At 38.0% G+C, this 16,955-nt stretch overlaps 1 non-coding gene across 1 annotated transcript; it reads left to right on the forward strand.

Annotated features, from left to right (window-relative positions):
• Nucleotides 1-3,260: 3,260 nt before the first annotated feature.
• On the forward strand, nucleotides 3,261-3,367 carry LOC122064708. The gene has a single exon (XR_006135802.1). It is a non-coding gene; the product is annotated as a small nucleolar RNA R71 (small nucleolar RNA).
• The last annotated feature ends 13,588 nt before the right edge of the window (nucleotides 3,368-16,955 follow it).

The following is a 16,955-nucleotide window of genomic DNA, read 5'->3' on the forward strand; positions in this document are numbered from 1 at the left end:
TGTCAGCAAACCATGGTTCACTGGACACTGTAAATAACTGTTCATCTGGAAAGTTCTCGTTGACTGGAAAATCGACAATCAAGGAATTGGGAAGCCAGGATAAATGGTCTGTAACTAGGTTTTCAACTCCTTTTTTATCCCTAATTTCTAAATCAAACTCTTGTAAAAGTAAAACCCACCTAATGAGACGGGCTTTGGCATCCTTCTTCTGAACTAAGTATCTGAGAGCAGAATGATCAGTATACACCACCACATGTGAACCAACTAAGTAAGACCAAAACTTTTCTAATGCAAATACAACCGCTAAAAAATTCTTTTTCAGTGGTTGTATAATTGAGTTGTGCATCATTTAAGGTCCTACTAGCATAATAAATGACAGTGAGCAACTTATTAATCCTTTGACCCAAAACTGCTCCTATGGTAAAATCCGAAGCATCACACATCAGTTTAAAAGGTTCAGTCTAAACAGGTGGTTGAACAATGGATGCACTAGTCAACTTCTCCTTAAGTTGTTTGAAGGATTCTAGGCACGCTTTAGAAAACTCAAAAATTTGATCTTTGGCAAGTAATGAAGTGAGAGGTCGGGCTAACTCACTAAAGTTCTTAATAAACCTTCTGTAGAAGCCTACATGCCCTAGAAAATTGGGCGTCCTTGAAAGATTGAGGAGGTGGTAAATTATCAATTAAATCTACTTTGGCTCTATCTACCTTAATTCCCTCCTTGGATATTATATGGCCTAAAACAATACCAGATTTAACCACGAAATGGCATTTCTCCCAATTCAAAATCAAATTCTTAGATATGCACCTTTTCAAAAATAGAGAAAGATGATGAAGTCATTCAGAATAGGAATTCCCATGAATTGAAAAGTCATCCATAAATACTTCTAAGAATTTTTTGACCATTTTAGAAAATATGCTTATCATGCATCGTTGGAACATAGCAGGGGCATTGCAAAGCCCAAAGGGCATACTCCTGTAAGCAAATGTTCTATATGGGCATGTAAAAGTGGTCTTATGTTGGTCCTCTAAAGCAATTGGGATCTAGTTAGAGCCGGAATATCCATCAAAAAAATAATAGTATTCATGTCCAGCTAACCTCTCTAACATCTGGTCAATGAATGGCAATAGGAAATGGTCCTTCCAGGTTGCCACATTAAGTTTCCTATAGTCTATGTACACTCTCCACCCAGATTGGACACGGGTTGAAATTAGTTCATTATTGGCATTGGGAACTACAGTTACATCAGACTTCTTAGGCACTACGTGAATTGGGCTTACCCATTGGCTGTCAAAAATAGGATAAATTATTCCACAGGTGTGTGAAGACACAAGACTTTAGAAAATAAATTTTCACTATCATTATCTAACTCATCCATACACTCTTGGAATTCTGAATCAAAATTAATATCAAAGTTGGCAATTAAATCATCAGAAAAATCCAGAAAATCCTCAATCATATTAATCTCTTCTTCCATATGTGGTTGCTTGCCTATCCTAAACATGTTAAACTCAATAGTTTGGTTACCAAAAGATAATCTTAGAAAATCATTTCGGCAATTGATTAATGCATTCCTAGTAGCCAAAAATGGTATTCCTAGAATTATTAGGATCTCATCCTTGGTTGAGAAGGGCTTGGTATCTAACACAATGAAATCAACAGGGAAAATAAATTCCCCCACCTTTACTAAGACATCCTCAACCATCCCTTTAGGAATTTTAACAGACCTATCTACCAACTGAAGAGTAGTTCCAGTGGCTTTCAATTTTTCCAATCCAAGTTGCTTGTACACATGGTAAGGTAAAAGATTCACACTTGCGCCAAGGTCAAGTAAGGCATACTCAAGTAGGTGTTGCCTATGACATAAGATATGGTAGGGCTCCCTGGATCCTTATACTTGGCTGCTATAGGCTAAACAATTATGGAACTAATGTTACCTGCAAAGAATGCCTTTTTGTGCACACTAGTGATACATTTGTGAATACACAAATCTTTTAGTACCTTTGCATAGGCGGGGATCTGGGATATGGCATCCAAAAGAGGGATGTTCACTTCTATCTTTTTGAAGACTTCTAAAATTTTATCCATGGAAGCAGTCTTCCTTTTGTTTACCAAGCGATTAGGAAATGGGATAAGATGAACATAAGGACTGTTAGGGATTTACCCCTGTTCAAAAGAATCATTTTTGGTTTCCTCAACCAAATCATATTTAGTTTCAGAAAAATCTTTAGGTTCATCAGACGAACCTGAAACAAGAGGCACACTTGTGTCCTCAACTGAAGGAGAATTAACAGGAGTAATAAATAAGGAAGATTTAGGAACGCTCTGTTGGTACTCTCTACCACTCCTAAGGGCATAAACAACATTACATTGGTTAGTGGGCCCTTGTTGGGTCTAACCTTGTGCTATATTCAGTGGTGCATTAGTTGATGTTTGTGAACTAGCAGGCTGATGATGCCTAGGGTTAGGCTTTGGTTGACTGGATAAAGTTCCTTTCTCCCTCTCACGTATAATTGAGACAACTTGAGTGAGTTCTCTCGTAAGATTTTGATGGCTTGTAATGAGGAGGGCCATATTTTTTTCTAAGTCACTTATTCTACTTGCCTGTCTAGTGTTGGTAAACCCAGGGGGTTGCTGATAAGATGATAGGAGAGGGGCCCTAGGAAAACTAGCCTAGGTCCTACATTTGACCTAGGAAAAGTATTTTGGGAAAAAGATTATTGTGCAAAGGGAGGCCTTTGGAGTCTAGGTTGACCTTGATTATGGAAATTGGAAGGCCCTGCTTGGTTGCCCCGATTCCAAGAGAAATTTGGGTGATTTCTCCATCCTGGATTGTAGGTATTACTATATGGATTATTCTGGTATAAGGCATTAACACTATCATTAGAAGTGCCCCCAGAGGTGTTGGGGCATTCTTCTATGAGATGTCCAGGGGACTGGCACCAAGCAAAAAATCTTAACCAAATTGACTGATGATGGCTCTCTAGGAACAATAGCCTCAATTCTCTTGATTAGGCTATCCAAATGGGCTTCCTTGGCTACTATCCCATCAACAAAATATCCTTTTCCTCCTATGATTCTTTCACTCTCTTGGGTTGATTCTCACTCACGGGTTTTGTCAGCTAAGTCAAGTAAGAATTCCCTTGCCTTTCCTTCATCTATAAAGGATGTGAATCCCTCAGGGCACATAGACTCTATCATTTGTTTAGTTGGGTAATCAATACCCTCATAAATTATTTGACATAAATGCCATAGGTCTAGGCCATGGTGAGGGCATTCTTGGAGTAGATCCTTGAATCGCTCCATAAGTTTGGAAAATGACTCACTAGGCTTTTGCCTAAACTGAAGGATATCACTTCTAAGCTTATTGGTCTTGTGAGTTGGGAAAAACTTCTTAAGGAAGACAATTGTGAACTGTTCCCATGAGGTTATGGAATTTGTGGGTAACCCATACAACCACTTCTTAGCTTGGTCTTTCAATGCAAAAGTGATAAACCTAAGCTTAACAGCATCATCAGAAAGCTGTTGGATCTTAATTAGAACACATACCTCTTCAAATTCCCTTAGAAATAGGTATGCATCCTCAGAGGTCAACCCATGGAAGTGGGGCAACATAGTGATGTATTGAGATTTGAGTTCAAAATTATAACCTTGGGCTTGTGGTAGAACTATGCAGGAAGGTTGGGCTGTTCTAGCAGGGTAGAACCTATCTTTTAGAGATTTAGGTGAAGGGTTTTGCTGTTGGTCTCCCATATTGAAGGGTTTTAAAGAGAGCAAACGTATAGGGTCACTACTTGTTGGATCTCTTCTTTCTAACCAATTCTTAGTATTACATACCCACCTAACACTCATGCAACAGAACACTAGCCACAACTAGAGTAAGACAAGCACAAAAGAATGGATAGCAAAACCTTTTTTTTATATATTTTTTTATGATTTTTTTTATGATTTTTTTATGATATTTTTGGCTTCTTGGGAGCTTACCGGTAGGGATCCGGGGTTGCTCAGGTCAATTCCTGAGGCACTGCTACAGGGCGAAACCTGTCTTTATCATACTGTGAGGCATGGCGACCTCCACCGATACAACTATTATTACAGGTTGTTCTTCTCAAGAATTCAATAAAATAAAATAAAAAACAAAACAAAGCAAACAAAGCACTCCAATTTACCAAAAGAAAGCAAAAAATAATATGGAACTATCTCCCCAGCAATGGGGCCAAAAACTTATCGGGATTTAAAATGTAACCACAAGCGTACGGATCAGTGTAGCTACGGGTTGAACACAGGGAGAGCAACCACTTTATTTTTTTATTTCTTTTAATAATGCGAAAGTGAACCGATTAATGGTTGTGATCTAATTCTAATTACCATCCTAAACATATATATCTAAAATAACGTCCCAACCATTCGTCATCTAAGAATTTAAAGACGCAAGCCACGCAATTATAATTAAATAAATAAATAACTTAAAATAAATAACCCAAGCAATTTAAAAAAAAAATAAATAAAGGAAAAAAATGCTGAAATAAAAATAAAGTAAAAGAAAGGGGAGAAAGCTAGAGAGAGACTCACATAGGGGTGTCAACCAGTCGGGCCGGTTCGGTTTTAGTTGGGCTTAATCAGGCTTGAAGACTTTCAAAGGCTACACCGTGTCCGTCCATTTAACTAATCGGGCTTAGTTATTGAGGGTATGGTACGCTTTATATTCGGTCGGTCAGCCTCGGGCTATAATCGGGCCATCTTAATCGGGCTTTAGTCGGGCCTTAACCAGGCTACGGACATGTTTAATGTTAAACCGGCTTTAACCGATTTTAAATGGGCCCTCTTTAAAATGTGCTCTTATATTCCGACCCACTCATGCAAGCCCAAAAAAATGACAATTAATCAATAAATGATACCAAATATAACCATTATTTAAAATATGAACATGTTTTTACTTTTTTATTTGGGGGTAAAATAGGTATTCTACAATCATTAAAAGGTCGGGCTAGGCCGGTGCATAATAAGCCGGTCTCGGTCAGGTGTTAAATGGTCGGTCTCGGTCGGGCGCCCGACGGTCCAAGTAGCAAAACCAAGACTGACTATTTACAAATGGGCCGGGCTCAAGCCTGACACGTTTAATAAAAGGTCTGGGCTGGGCCAGTCTATAAACAGTCGGTCCTGATCGGTTTAGTCGGTTCGGGCTATGAATTGACACCCCTAGACTCACAAATAGGTTTCTCTACTTAGCCCAAAGGATGCATCATAATATGAGCTTCCCTACTTGACCAGAGAGTCACTCTTACAAGGGTTACTCTACTTGGCTTTAGGGAAAGGGAGACAATTAAAATAAAAACAATAAATTGATGGTTCTATGGCTAGGAGGGGCAAAGCCAACACATACACTAGCCATGAACCTTGGGGGAACGGGATAGCAATAATGTAACGACTGAAATTAAAATCCTAAATTAAGAAAGAAAGGGTAGTCAGAAGAGGGAATGAGAGAGGGGAGAGAAGACTATTGAGGGAACCTACTTATTTGAACTTCAACCCTTGAACTGAAAACTTGATCGATTTGAGATACTACCAGTACTAAAAACCAGATCTGGAATAAACCAAATATGAAATTTCTAGTACTAGAGAAAACAAATCTAAAGAAAAAAAAATGAAACTTGAAAGACATGCTTCATAGCTTGTTCTTGTCACCTAGAACTAAGCCTAGAACTAGAACTTGAAAATTACAACTTCAATTGCTTAAACAATAAAAATAAAAAAACTTAATCAAAAACAAAAGTACTTGCATTAATTGAATAAAAAGAACTTACAAAAGTGTTTAAAGCATAAACCTAGAACTAGAGCTAGAGAAAGAGAAAACTAGAGAAAGAGATAGAGCAACTAAAAAGAGAAAACTAGAGAAGGAGATAGAGCAACTAAAAACCTAGAAGAAGAATGAAGTGTCTCCCCTCCTCTTACATGAGTTGTATTTATAGGGAATGGGGAGGTAGGGTAACAAATTTCTCTTTCCTAAAAGGGAGAAACCCACAATTGGTAGTGAGATCTTTTGAGACCAAAAGTGCTAAGGTGGAGGAGAGAAGAGAGAGAAATAAACTTGGAGAAATTTCCTATAATTTTTTTTTGCTTATTTTCTTTCCTTTTTTTTTTTTATTTATTTCTTTTCTTTTTCTCCCTCCAAGGGATGATTTTTCTTCTTGCTTTGTGTGATTTGGACAATCTTTTGGTGATGATGTGGAGGAGAGAGAAGATTTGGACAAGATTTATTTCTTCCTTTTTTTTTTCTTTCCTTTTTTTTTCTTCTCTTCTTGCGCAGGAACCCCTTCCGCGATTTTTCTTGTTTCTAATTTGATGTGGAAATTCCATCCATGCCGTTAGTGCTTTAAGTGAGTGAAAAGTAGGAAATCTTCAACAAAATTCTCCAAAAAAAGACAACCATGAGATTCAAACTTGAGACCTCCTGGTGAGTAAGGGAATTTTGCACACCATAGCTCACCAACTACATTAGGTAGTTGTTGTTGGAGAGATATGACATCCGATAATACTTAAAGCCTTTAAAATACAAAACCTACAAAAAGAGAGTAAAACCCAAGGTAGCTCCATTCTAAATATATAAAATGCATGTTTTATTACCCTAGATTTCACACATAAATGTGCTCATCAGGTATCCACCAGTCGTTTACTCCATTCTCGGGTGCGAAGGTAGAGTCACATTCCATCGGTACCACGGTACCTGCATCATCATATAAAAAGCAATATCCACGAGGGGTGAGCTCTAACTAGCTCAGTAAGGGGTGGGGTTCATGCACAATCAAGCACAATCAACCACAAACATATAAGAAATCATGATGTCATAAGTACAGAAACAAACATATAGTCCATGATGTGAATGCTGCAATTCATTTGATTATTAATCCACCTAACATACGACTAAGTCTGGTAAATGCTACTACGACACATTAGGTTGTATCCCTGGTCCCAAAATTTGCACATCGATCACCCAGCGATACAAACCCTAGTCGTGATTACGGGCCTTCCAGTTCTAGAATGTGACTATACAACTATTGGTCACCCAACAAATCTGTGATAACCCCCTCTTGGCAATCATAGCACCGAAATCACCATCAATCATGCCAAACTATTTTCCACCTCAGACAACAATCACATCGTACCACGAGTAAGGCATTCCAAAAAGGTTCATCGAACATACCACTATTGGGTTATCCAACACCTTACCCCTATTAGAAGGGGATGTAGCATAGGGAATGTCACCTAACCACAAATATCCTACTTACCTTAAATAACGATACAGTTCATATGGACTATGCGACACCAGAATCACCATCGGCCACAAAGCGTATCCATTTCAAAGTATAGTCCCGAATCGGAATCACCATCGGCCACAAAGTATAACCCACAACTATATACCTATTCTAGCATATAAGTAGTTGAGTATGGGCTATGCAATATCAGAATTACCATAGGCCACAAAGCGTACCCATTTCCAAGTATAGTCCTAGAGTGCACGATACCGGTATCACCATTGGCCACAAAGTTCATTCCACAACTATATCTAATCTAATGCACATAATTAATGCATAAATGCAACATTCACATGGAGATCATGGTACCAAAACCACCTCGTCCACACCGGATCTAGTCACACATCTGAACATACTTCACATGTCATATCTCCAATCACATATCATAGTATTTCATCATAATTAACATATCGTGAGATTCAGTATTCAATTCACAATTAAGGAAACAATGATCATTTTTAACACGTGTGAGCAGTTCTAAAATAATTAAACATGCTGAAAATAAAAGTCAACCATCCCTTATCTTGGTTGTAACATGGGTTGGATCGGGTTCCAAGTGTATCAACCGGTATCAATGTAACACCCCAAATCTCACCTCTTTACATTAATTGTGAACAGGCAAAAGTAGCAGGCTGGAGAGGCCAACACTAGCTTGGCTGACAGTAGAGGAATGCTAGGAAGGGAAGAATAACCCAACATATACCTGTGCCTCCTGCCAACAGTGTTGGAAGAATCAGTAAGCAAAGTGGGCCAACAGGTGATTATTAACCTTTAATATGGATTGAATATGATAGGGAATACAGTACACTCAAAGGGGAGCAAGTCTAGCTCAACCGGCTAGAGAGTTCTAGACATGACAAGTAGGCCTATCATGTGAATAGAATGGTCAGAATTGACTGAAATGGGTCCCACTCTGGGAAATTTGACATGTGTACCTATTTCCATGGGTCTGATATGATTAAATGAGTTAAATAATAAAATAATAAAATTTAATTATGGGAACATAATTAGTTTTATATATGTAATTATAATATCATATTGTATAAGTAATATGATTATATATATAGATATAATATATTATATTATATGATATTATAGTTAGTGGGACACTAGGATTGTGGGGCTATACAAGAGCCACCACCGCCCATTTCAGTCCCATTTTCTCACATAACATTCAATTGGACAGAAGAAGAAGAGAGAAGAAAGAAGAAGAAAAAGAAAAGAACAGAAGAAGAGAAGAAGAGAAGAAGAAAAGAGAAGAGAGGGAAATCGGAGAGGAGATTGACTTACTTAGGAAGTTACTGTAGGGTTCAGCAAAGAGGTAAGATAATCTCAATTAGATTAACCTGTAGCAAGAAGGACTTTCATAAATTAAAAGGGGATGAACTGACTCTATGCATGGAAGAAAATTCTGAAAATTTCAGCAAGTAACCTTGCTATATGGAGTTCTATTTCTTTGATTCTTGATAGATAGAGGGAATGTATGATATAATTGTATAAGAGATGCACATACCATGGCCGATTGAGGTAGTAGCATGTAAATTTTCATTTAAAGTCTTTAAAACAGTAAATTACTTAAGAGAAGAAATGAAATCTCTTTCTCAATTCTGTTCTGTGAAGACTTTAATGGTGCATGCAAATTAATTGAGGTCCAATCTCTTACATGCAAAGTAAAATTTGTGATGGAATGCATGCATGCAACCTTAGATTGGAGATGGATCAGGATAATTTGCTATTGATTTCATACTTGTGAATGGAATTTTGGGAATATGAAGTTTGATTTTGGAATTTCTGCTGAAATGGGCAATTAATCAATCATAACTAATTAAAATAGGTTAATGTGGGATTAATTAAGCGATGAAAATTTTAGTACATATTCACCATTGTGAAAGTATGATTCAAAAATAGGGGATTAATGGCCAAGGTGATGTGCAATCAGTAGGGAAAGTTGACAGAATTGAAATTTTGTAGAAAAGGCATGACTGGTGGGAGACATCAGGCTGGCCGGTCGGGCTAGAGTCTCCAGTCGGTTAGGCTTTCAAAGACTGTTTTGTTCTCAGATTTTGAAAGTAATTTAGGGGTCTGAAAGAGGACCTATAGGGCTTATAGGAGAATAGAAAATGACTCCATTAGGGTGTGTTTGAGCTCTAAAATCTAATTAATAAATGTATGTAAAATTTTTTATTTTTAAGAATTCCAATTAACGGTGAGGGAACCAGTACAACACCTAGAAAAGTGATAATTGAATCAGATTGTTCGAGTGAGAGGGTGCCTCTCCAACCTCTTTTCTTTGGTGTGTTTCTTAATTGTTGATCATGCGTTATTTGATTGTGTATGTGCATATGCATTATTTTACAATTGTGTTCTGATAGATGTGATGGCGTGGCAAACATGAAAGGTAAGACAAGTAAGATGGGTCACGAGCAAGTGCCCATATTTGCATATGTGATTTGGTTGACTGGTTGTGCATCATGTAGTATACTGGGCTAGGTATCATAACCCTAAGTGCTACACCCCTTGACCGTAGGGGATTAGGTACGGATTAATCCCGACATATGTGGTTGCCTGATCAACAGTGCATTGTAAGTGGTATGACGTACTATACCAGAGATGGATGAGAGATAGGATATGACGTATTGTATGCCTGGTGGATATTATTATACAGGGTTAGCATCTAGGGGTTAGCCAGGGGACCGAGGCTCTAATCAGGACTGGCTGACTCCTGCTTACAATGAGCTTGTATTCCTAAGGCCCAATGTACAATGTAGGGAATGCCACCTACATTGCGTAGCACTATACCCATAGGTGATGAGACTTAGTAAAGGACTAGGGAATTGGTATAGTTAAATAAATAGACTCATGAGCATCATCCTTATGTGTTGAGCATGCATTACATATGGTTGCGTGTGATTGTCTACCCCACCCCTCACTAAGCATTACCAGTGCTCACCCCCCTTTCCTTTGATCTATAGATGAAGAGAGTAGCCACCTACAGATTACTAGTTCTGAGCATGATGCTATGGCTATGGATCAGGTGGCTTATACTCAAGATTTTGATGATTTCAGTCATGGACCTGATTGCGAGTGCGACGATTGTGTTTATGGTGGATAGTATGCCTGAGATCTAATGTGTATGATCATTCTTTTGTGTACATATGGATGGATGTAGAACCTAGTTTTTGATGGTTTAACAAGTGGGAGAATTTTGTTTTTGTATATATATTTTTTATACTTAGATTACAGTAATATAAGGGATTACTCTAAATAAATTATGAATTATTGTACATATAATATTAGGTACCACATAGATGCACTGGGTGAGTATTAACCTTACTTGATTTTATATTATCTGCTGTAAAATTTTCTATTTTAATTATTTATATCTTGTGGATGTGGTGTTGTGGACTCTCTTAGAGTAGGATTCTGGGGTAAGTAGGTTAACTGGTTACGGTAAGGTATCCAGTGCTGGTATGCCTATGTCATATGAACGACAAGCTCAGGTATGACATGGACATGGCATGTCACATAGGGTGGTATTAGAGCAAACTCCAGGACTGAAGTCTAAGATCCTACAAGACTTAGGATCATCCAGTGCATTCGGAAGTAAGAAATAAATACTTCAAGATAAAAGTCTAATTGTTGTGAATTTGATGTATGTGATAGAGACATGATTAGGATACGCCTGATTTATTTTATTTTGTTAGGAATTTTGTATGTGAAAAGTTGTTGCATTACTCATCCTTGTTAAAAACATATGTGTTGACCATTGGGAATTAACACGTTATGATTTTCAGGAAATTCCCAACATGCCACCAAAAGGGGCTCAACCTCAGCAAGGATCACGACACCAGAAAAGGGGTTAGCCCACTACTAGAGTTCACCCTATGGTGTTTGTGAGTGATGAGAGGGAAAGTGAGCCAGTATCGGGAACATAAGAATCAGTTTTCGCACCTGCCTCTACAGCAACGACAGCATTTGTGTCACCTCTTGTCCTCCAGTGTTTACAACACAGGATGTGGCCACTTTAATGACCATTATGGTCCAGGGTATACAGCAAGGGCTGCAACAAACAATACAGCAAAGTATACAACAATAACAACAGTAACAGAATAGGGTTGTTGAGGATTTGGTCATAGCAGTGCGTGCTAGGGGAATACCAGTTCCACCTACACCAATGGCACCACCTCCTTCAGTACCTACAACATCTGTACCTCCAGTTAACCCTGGGATTCCAGTTATACCATAGACTACAAGCGGGCAAGCAACCCAAGCTGTACCAATTATTGGTACACAGGTAGGACAACAAGGTTTAGAGAGCCCTCCAGCAATAGAAGTATGAACTGATATGAGTAAGTTGATGGAGAAATTCCAGAAGTATAGGCCTCCATACTTCAGTTGTGTGAGTTCTAACCCATTAGCACCATCAAAATGGGTGGAAGGAGTTGAAAAGGCATTAGTAGTGTTAGGTTATAGTGATGAACAAAAGATAAAGTGTGCTACCTATCAACTACAGAATGAAGCCTATGCCTAATGGAAGGCTACCAAACCCATACAGTTAGCCACGCTTCTACATCCCACATGGGATCAGTTTGTAGAGGTATTCTATGGGAACTATCAGTGTGAGAGATAGGAAGGAGTTAGAGTTCATAGATTTGACTCAAAGACCTAAGTTAGTATTGGAGTACCAATAGCAGTTTGAGGATTTATATTATTTTGCCCGAGAACATATGAAGAACGATAGTGCAAAGGCAAAGAAATTTGAGAAGGGTTTGAGATCTGGAATTGGAGCTATGTTAGTAGCTCATCGGCTCTAGAATTATGCTGATGTGGTTCAGATTGTGAAGTCCATTGAGAACAAGTAAAGGGAAGCTTATTAGGTTTAGTTAGCTAGAAGGGTCAAGATAGGTAACAACAACTGCCTAGCACAGTTGGTGAGCTATGGTGTACAAAAATCCCATGCTCACCAAGAGGTCTCAAGTTTGAACCCTTTGGCTGTTACCTACTTCCCTCCCTACCTATAAAAAAAAAGGGTCAGGATAGGTAACACAAGGAGATAGTTTGGAAGGTTTGGAAGGTGAGCTTCTTATTCTGCCATAACAACCAGAGGGAGAGAAGCTAGTAGAGTTTCTACCCAGTCACAGTCTGCACAGTCACAGCTAATAGCATCTATAGCTCAACCTATTAATGTGAGATGTTATGTGTGCCAGTAGATGGGGTATTATGCAAGATTTTGTCCTCAAAGGAAATCTAGTAAGCAAAGTGTGACTTCTTCTTCTTCTGCATCCACCAAGAAGTCATAGGTAACTGGGAAGGTCTTTGCATTATCAGCTGAGGAAGCTAAGGTTGCACCTGTAGTGGTGACAGGTACAGTGCTTATCTCTAATATACCACCACATGTATTATTTGATTCCAGTGCATCTCATTCATTTGTATCTTCTAATTTTGCTCCAATACTAGGTGTGAAACCTAAAAAGTTAAATTATCAATTGATGATCAGTACACCTACAGGGTTTATTGTAAACTTAGAGGATGTGTATGAGCCCTGTACTATTTAGATTTTTGAGAGAGAAATGATAGTTCACCTGATTTATATAGATATGAAAGATTTTGATGTCATCCTAGGTATGGATTGGCTATCTGAATACCAAGCATGTGTGCTCTGTATTGAAAAGAAAATATTGTTTAGACCCAGAAATAGAGATGATGAGTTTGTATTTCAGGGACACAAAAAGGAAACAAGGAAGATGTTGATTTCTGCTATCCAAGTACAAAAATTGTTAGAAGAAGGATATGAAGCGTACTTGGCATATGTCCAAGATACAACAAGGAAAACTGCAACACTGGAAGAACTGGAAGTAGTAAAGGAATTTCCAGATGTATTTCCAAAGGATTTGTGTAGTGTGCCCCTAGATAGGGAGACTGAATTTTGGATTGATCTGATACATGGGGCAGCACCAGTGTCAAAGGCACCCTACAAGATGGTTCCTGCCTAATTGAAGGAGTTGAAGGAACAATTGCAGGACCTGTTGACGAAGGGTTTTATTAGACCCAGTGTATCACCTTGTGGAGCTCCAGTTTTGTTTGTGAAGAAGAAAGATGGGAGTATACGGATGTGTATTGATTACTAGGAGTTGAACAAGTTGATAATTAAGAACCAATATCCGCTTCCCAGTATAGATGATCTGTTTGATCAGTTGCAAGGAGCCAGTACATTCTCCAAGATAGACTTGAGGTCAAGGTATCACCAGTTGAAGATTAAGGAGAGTGATATCTAGAAGACAACCTTAGGACAAGGTATGGCCACTATGAATTTGTGGTTATGCCATTCGGATTGACCAATGCACCAGCAGCTTTTATGGGGTTGATGAATAGAGTATTTCATAATGTTGGATCAGTATGTAATAGTATTTATTGATGATATCTTGATTTATTCCAAGAGTAAAAAGGAGCATGCACTTCACTTAAGGTCAGTGTTACAAAGATTGAGAGAGAAATAGTTGTATGCTTTAGCAAGTGTGAATTGTGGTCGTCACAAGTGAATTTCATGGGGCATATTGAATCTGCCAGAGGTATTAAGGTTGATCTTGGAAAGGTGAAGGTAGTATAAGATTGTGAGTCTCCCAAGACTGTAAGTGAGATTCGGAGTTTTCTGGGCTTACCAGGTTATTACAGGAGATTTATTGAGAACTTTGCTCGGATTTCTACTCCTATGACTCGGTTGACTAGAAAAGGAGTCAATTTTCATTGGACTAAGGAATGCGAAAACAATTTCCAGGATTTGAAGAACCGACTGGTGACAGCTCTAGTCCTTGCCATTCCATATAGTACATCAGTTTTGGTCATATATGTTTGAGTTTAAAAAGTAACCGCAAGTGTACGGATCAGTGTAGTTGACGGGTCGAGCACAAGGAGAGCAGCCACTTTATTTTTGGCTTCTTTTAGTAATGCGTAAGTGAACTAATTAATTATGGTGATCTACTTCTAACTACCACCCTAACACAAATGCATCTAAAGAATGTCCTAACCAATGCATCTAGGAATTTAAATACTTCAAACCAAATAGATAAAAAGAAACTATCTAAAAGTAAAAATTCTAAAATAAAAGGCCATAAAGTGAAGGGCTGAAGTAAAGTAATAAAGTAAAGGAAAAAAGAAAAGGTGCTGAAATTTAAAGTGCTAAAATTAAAAGTGAAATTAGGGAAAGGCACACAAGTAGGTTTCTCTGCTTAGCCTGAGGGATGCACTGCAAATAATACAAGCTTCCCTACTTAACTAGAGAGTAACTCTTACAAGGGTTTTTCTACTTAGCTTAAGGGGAAGGATGACTAAAGATAAATAACTGAAATAAAAGGATGGTTCTATGGCTAGGAGGGGTAGAGCCAACGCATTGGCTAGCCATGACCCGTGGGGGAAAGGGAGAACAATAAAGCAAAACTGAAATTAAAAACCTAAGTTAAGAATGAATGGGTAGTAAGAAGGGGGAATGAGAGGGGGGTGAGAAGACTTATGATGAAGCCTACGTACTTTAATTCAATCCTTGAACTTGAAAACTTGGTTGGGATTTGAAATACTACCAGATCTAGAATAAACCAAATATGAAATTGCTAGGACTAGAGATGACAAATCTGAACTTGAAAAGAGAAACTCCACACTTGGTTCTTGTCAGTTAGAACTAAGCTTGGAACTGGAATTCAAAATTACAATTGAATACCATAAACCATAAATATGAAAGAAAACTTGCATTCAATAATTAAAACTCCATTACAAAAGTGTTTAACTAAAAAGTAAGAAGAACTAAAGGGAGACTAAACCTAGAGAAGAGAACTAGAGAAAGAGATAAAACTCTAAAATTGAAGTGCGCCCAAGGGGAGAGAAAAAGAGAGCAAAAAATAAAAACTCATCGTCCTCTCCCCTTAAATGTTTTTATTTATAGGGAAATAGGGAGAGAGATCAATGATTAGGGTTTGGGGGGTCCATAATTGTGAGGTGGAGGAGAGAGAAGAGATAAAGGGAGAGAAAGTATAGCCCATGATTTTCCTATTTTTTTCTATTTTTTCTCCTTATTTCCTATGTTCTCTCTCTTCTTTACGTTGGCGGCTCTCTTGCTTTGAACGATTCTTCTTTGCTTTGAATTGATTAGGGCAATCTTCTAATTAAGTTGAAAATTTTGTCCATGCCCCTTGTGTTTTAAGTGATGAGTAGGAGAGAGAAAATCTTCACAAAATCTCCAAAAAAAAAGAATCGCCCAAGGTGGAGGAGAGAGAGTGTAGCGTCTAAGTGTGTGCGTCCCTCCTTGTTGTTAGTATCTGGAATATCCCCCTGGGAAAATTGCAAATGAGCTAGGCTTGCTTCTCGGTTTTGTTCTAGTCCATTATTCTTTTTCTTACTCGAAAAGAATAATCACATGTACAGTGTCCAAACGAATGTATACTTTTAATGTAACACGTCCATCTTGCTCAGAATGTCGTTGTCTTTGTAACCATTAAAAGAAATAGGACCTCTTTACATGTAAAAATGGAGATATGGCACTTGATAGTCCCTAAGGCCTTTAAAATACAAAAACTTGCAAAAGAGAGTAAAACCTAAGGTAGCTTTATTCTAAGTATGTAAAAATGCATGCTTTACTACCTAGATTTGACACATAAATGTGCTCATTAGTATATAGTTATGCATCCAAACAAGGTTTAGGATGTGTGTTAATGCAAAATGGTAGGGTAATTGCTTATGCTTCTAGACAATTGAGAGATTATGAGAACAATTATCCTACCCATGATTTGGAATTGGCAGCAGTCATTTTTGCTTTAAAAATTTGGTGTCACTATTTGTATGGTCAGAAATGTGAGATCTATAGTGACCACAAGAACCTTATGTATTTATTCACTCAGAAAGAACTAAATATGAGGCAAAGGAGATGGCCAGAGCTATTAAAGGACTATAACAGCACTATTCATTATCATCCAGGAAAAGCTAATTTGGCAACAGATGCTCTTAGTAGGAAACACGAAGTTACTACATTAGCTGCACTTACTGCAAACCCTTGTTGATTAAGGAAGCAAGAGAATTTGGTTTGGAAGTAACTGTGGGAGTGGAGACACTTGAAGATATAACACTTGCCACACATACCATTAAACCATCTTTGTTTGAATAGATCAAGGAAGCCCAACCTAAAGATGAGATGTTAAGAAAGACTATAAATGCAATCAATAATGGAAGATAGAGGGATTTGAAGTTCACAGTGACAGATGGAACTTTCTCGTTCAATGACAAATTGTGTCTTCTAAGGAAAGAGAAACTGATAGAGTTGATTCTAAGTGAAGCTCACAGTACTCCTCATTATGTATATCCTGGAAGTACTAAAATGTATAGAGATCTGAAGAAAACTTATTGGTGGCATGGTATGAAGACTGATGTTGCAAAGCATGTGGCAAAATGCATGAATTGCCAGTTGGTTAAAGCATTGAAACAAAGGCCACATGGGTTATTACAACCTCTACCTGTACTAGAATGGGAATGGGAACATGTCACTATGGATTTTGTTATAGGATTGCCCAGAACCAGAAGAGGGAATGACACTATATGGGTGATTGTGGATAGATTGACCAAAATAGCCCATTTTATACCTATGAAGATACCTTACTCCA

This window comes from Macadamia integrifolia, unplaced genomic scaffold (genome assembly GCF_013358625.1).
Source record: "Macadamia integrifolia cultivar HAES 741 unplaced genomic scaffold, SCU_Mint_v3 scaffold1724, whole genome shotgun sequence".
NCBI classification, from domain to species: domain Eukaryota; kingdom Viridiplantae; phylum Streptophyta; class Magnoliopsida; order Proteales; family Proteaceae; genus Macadamia; species Macadamia integrifolia.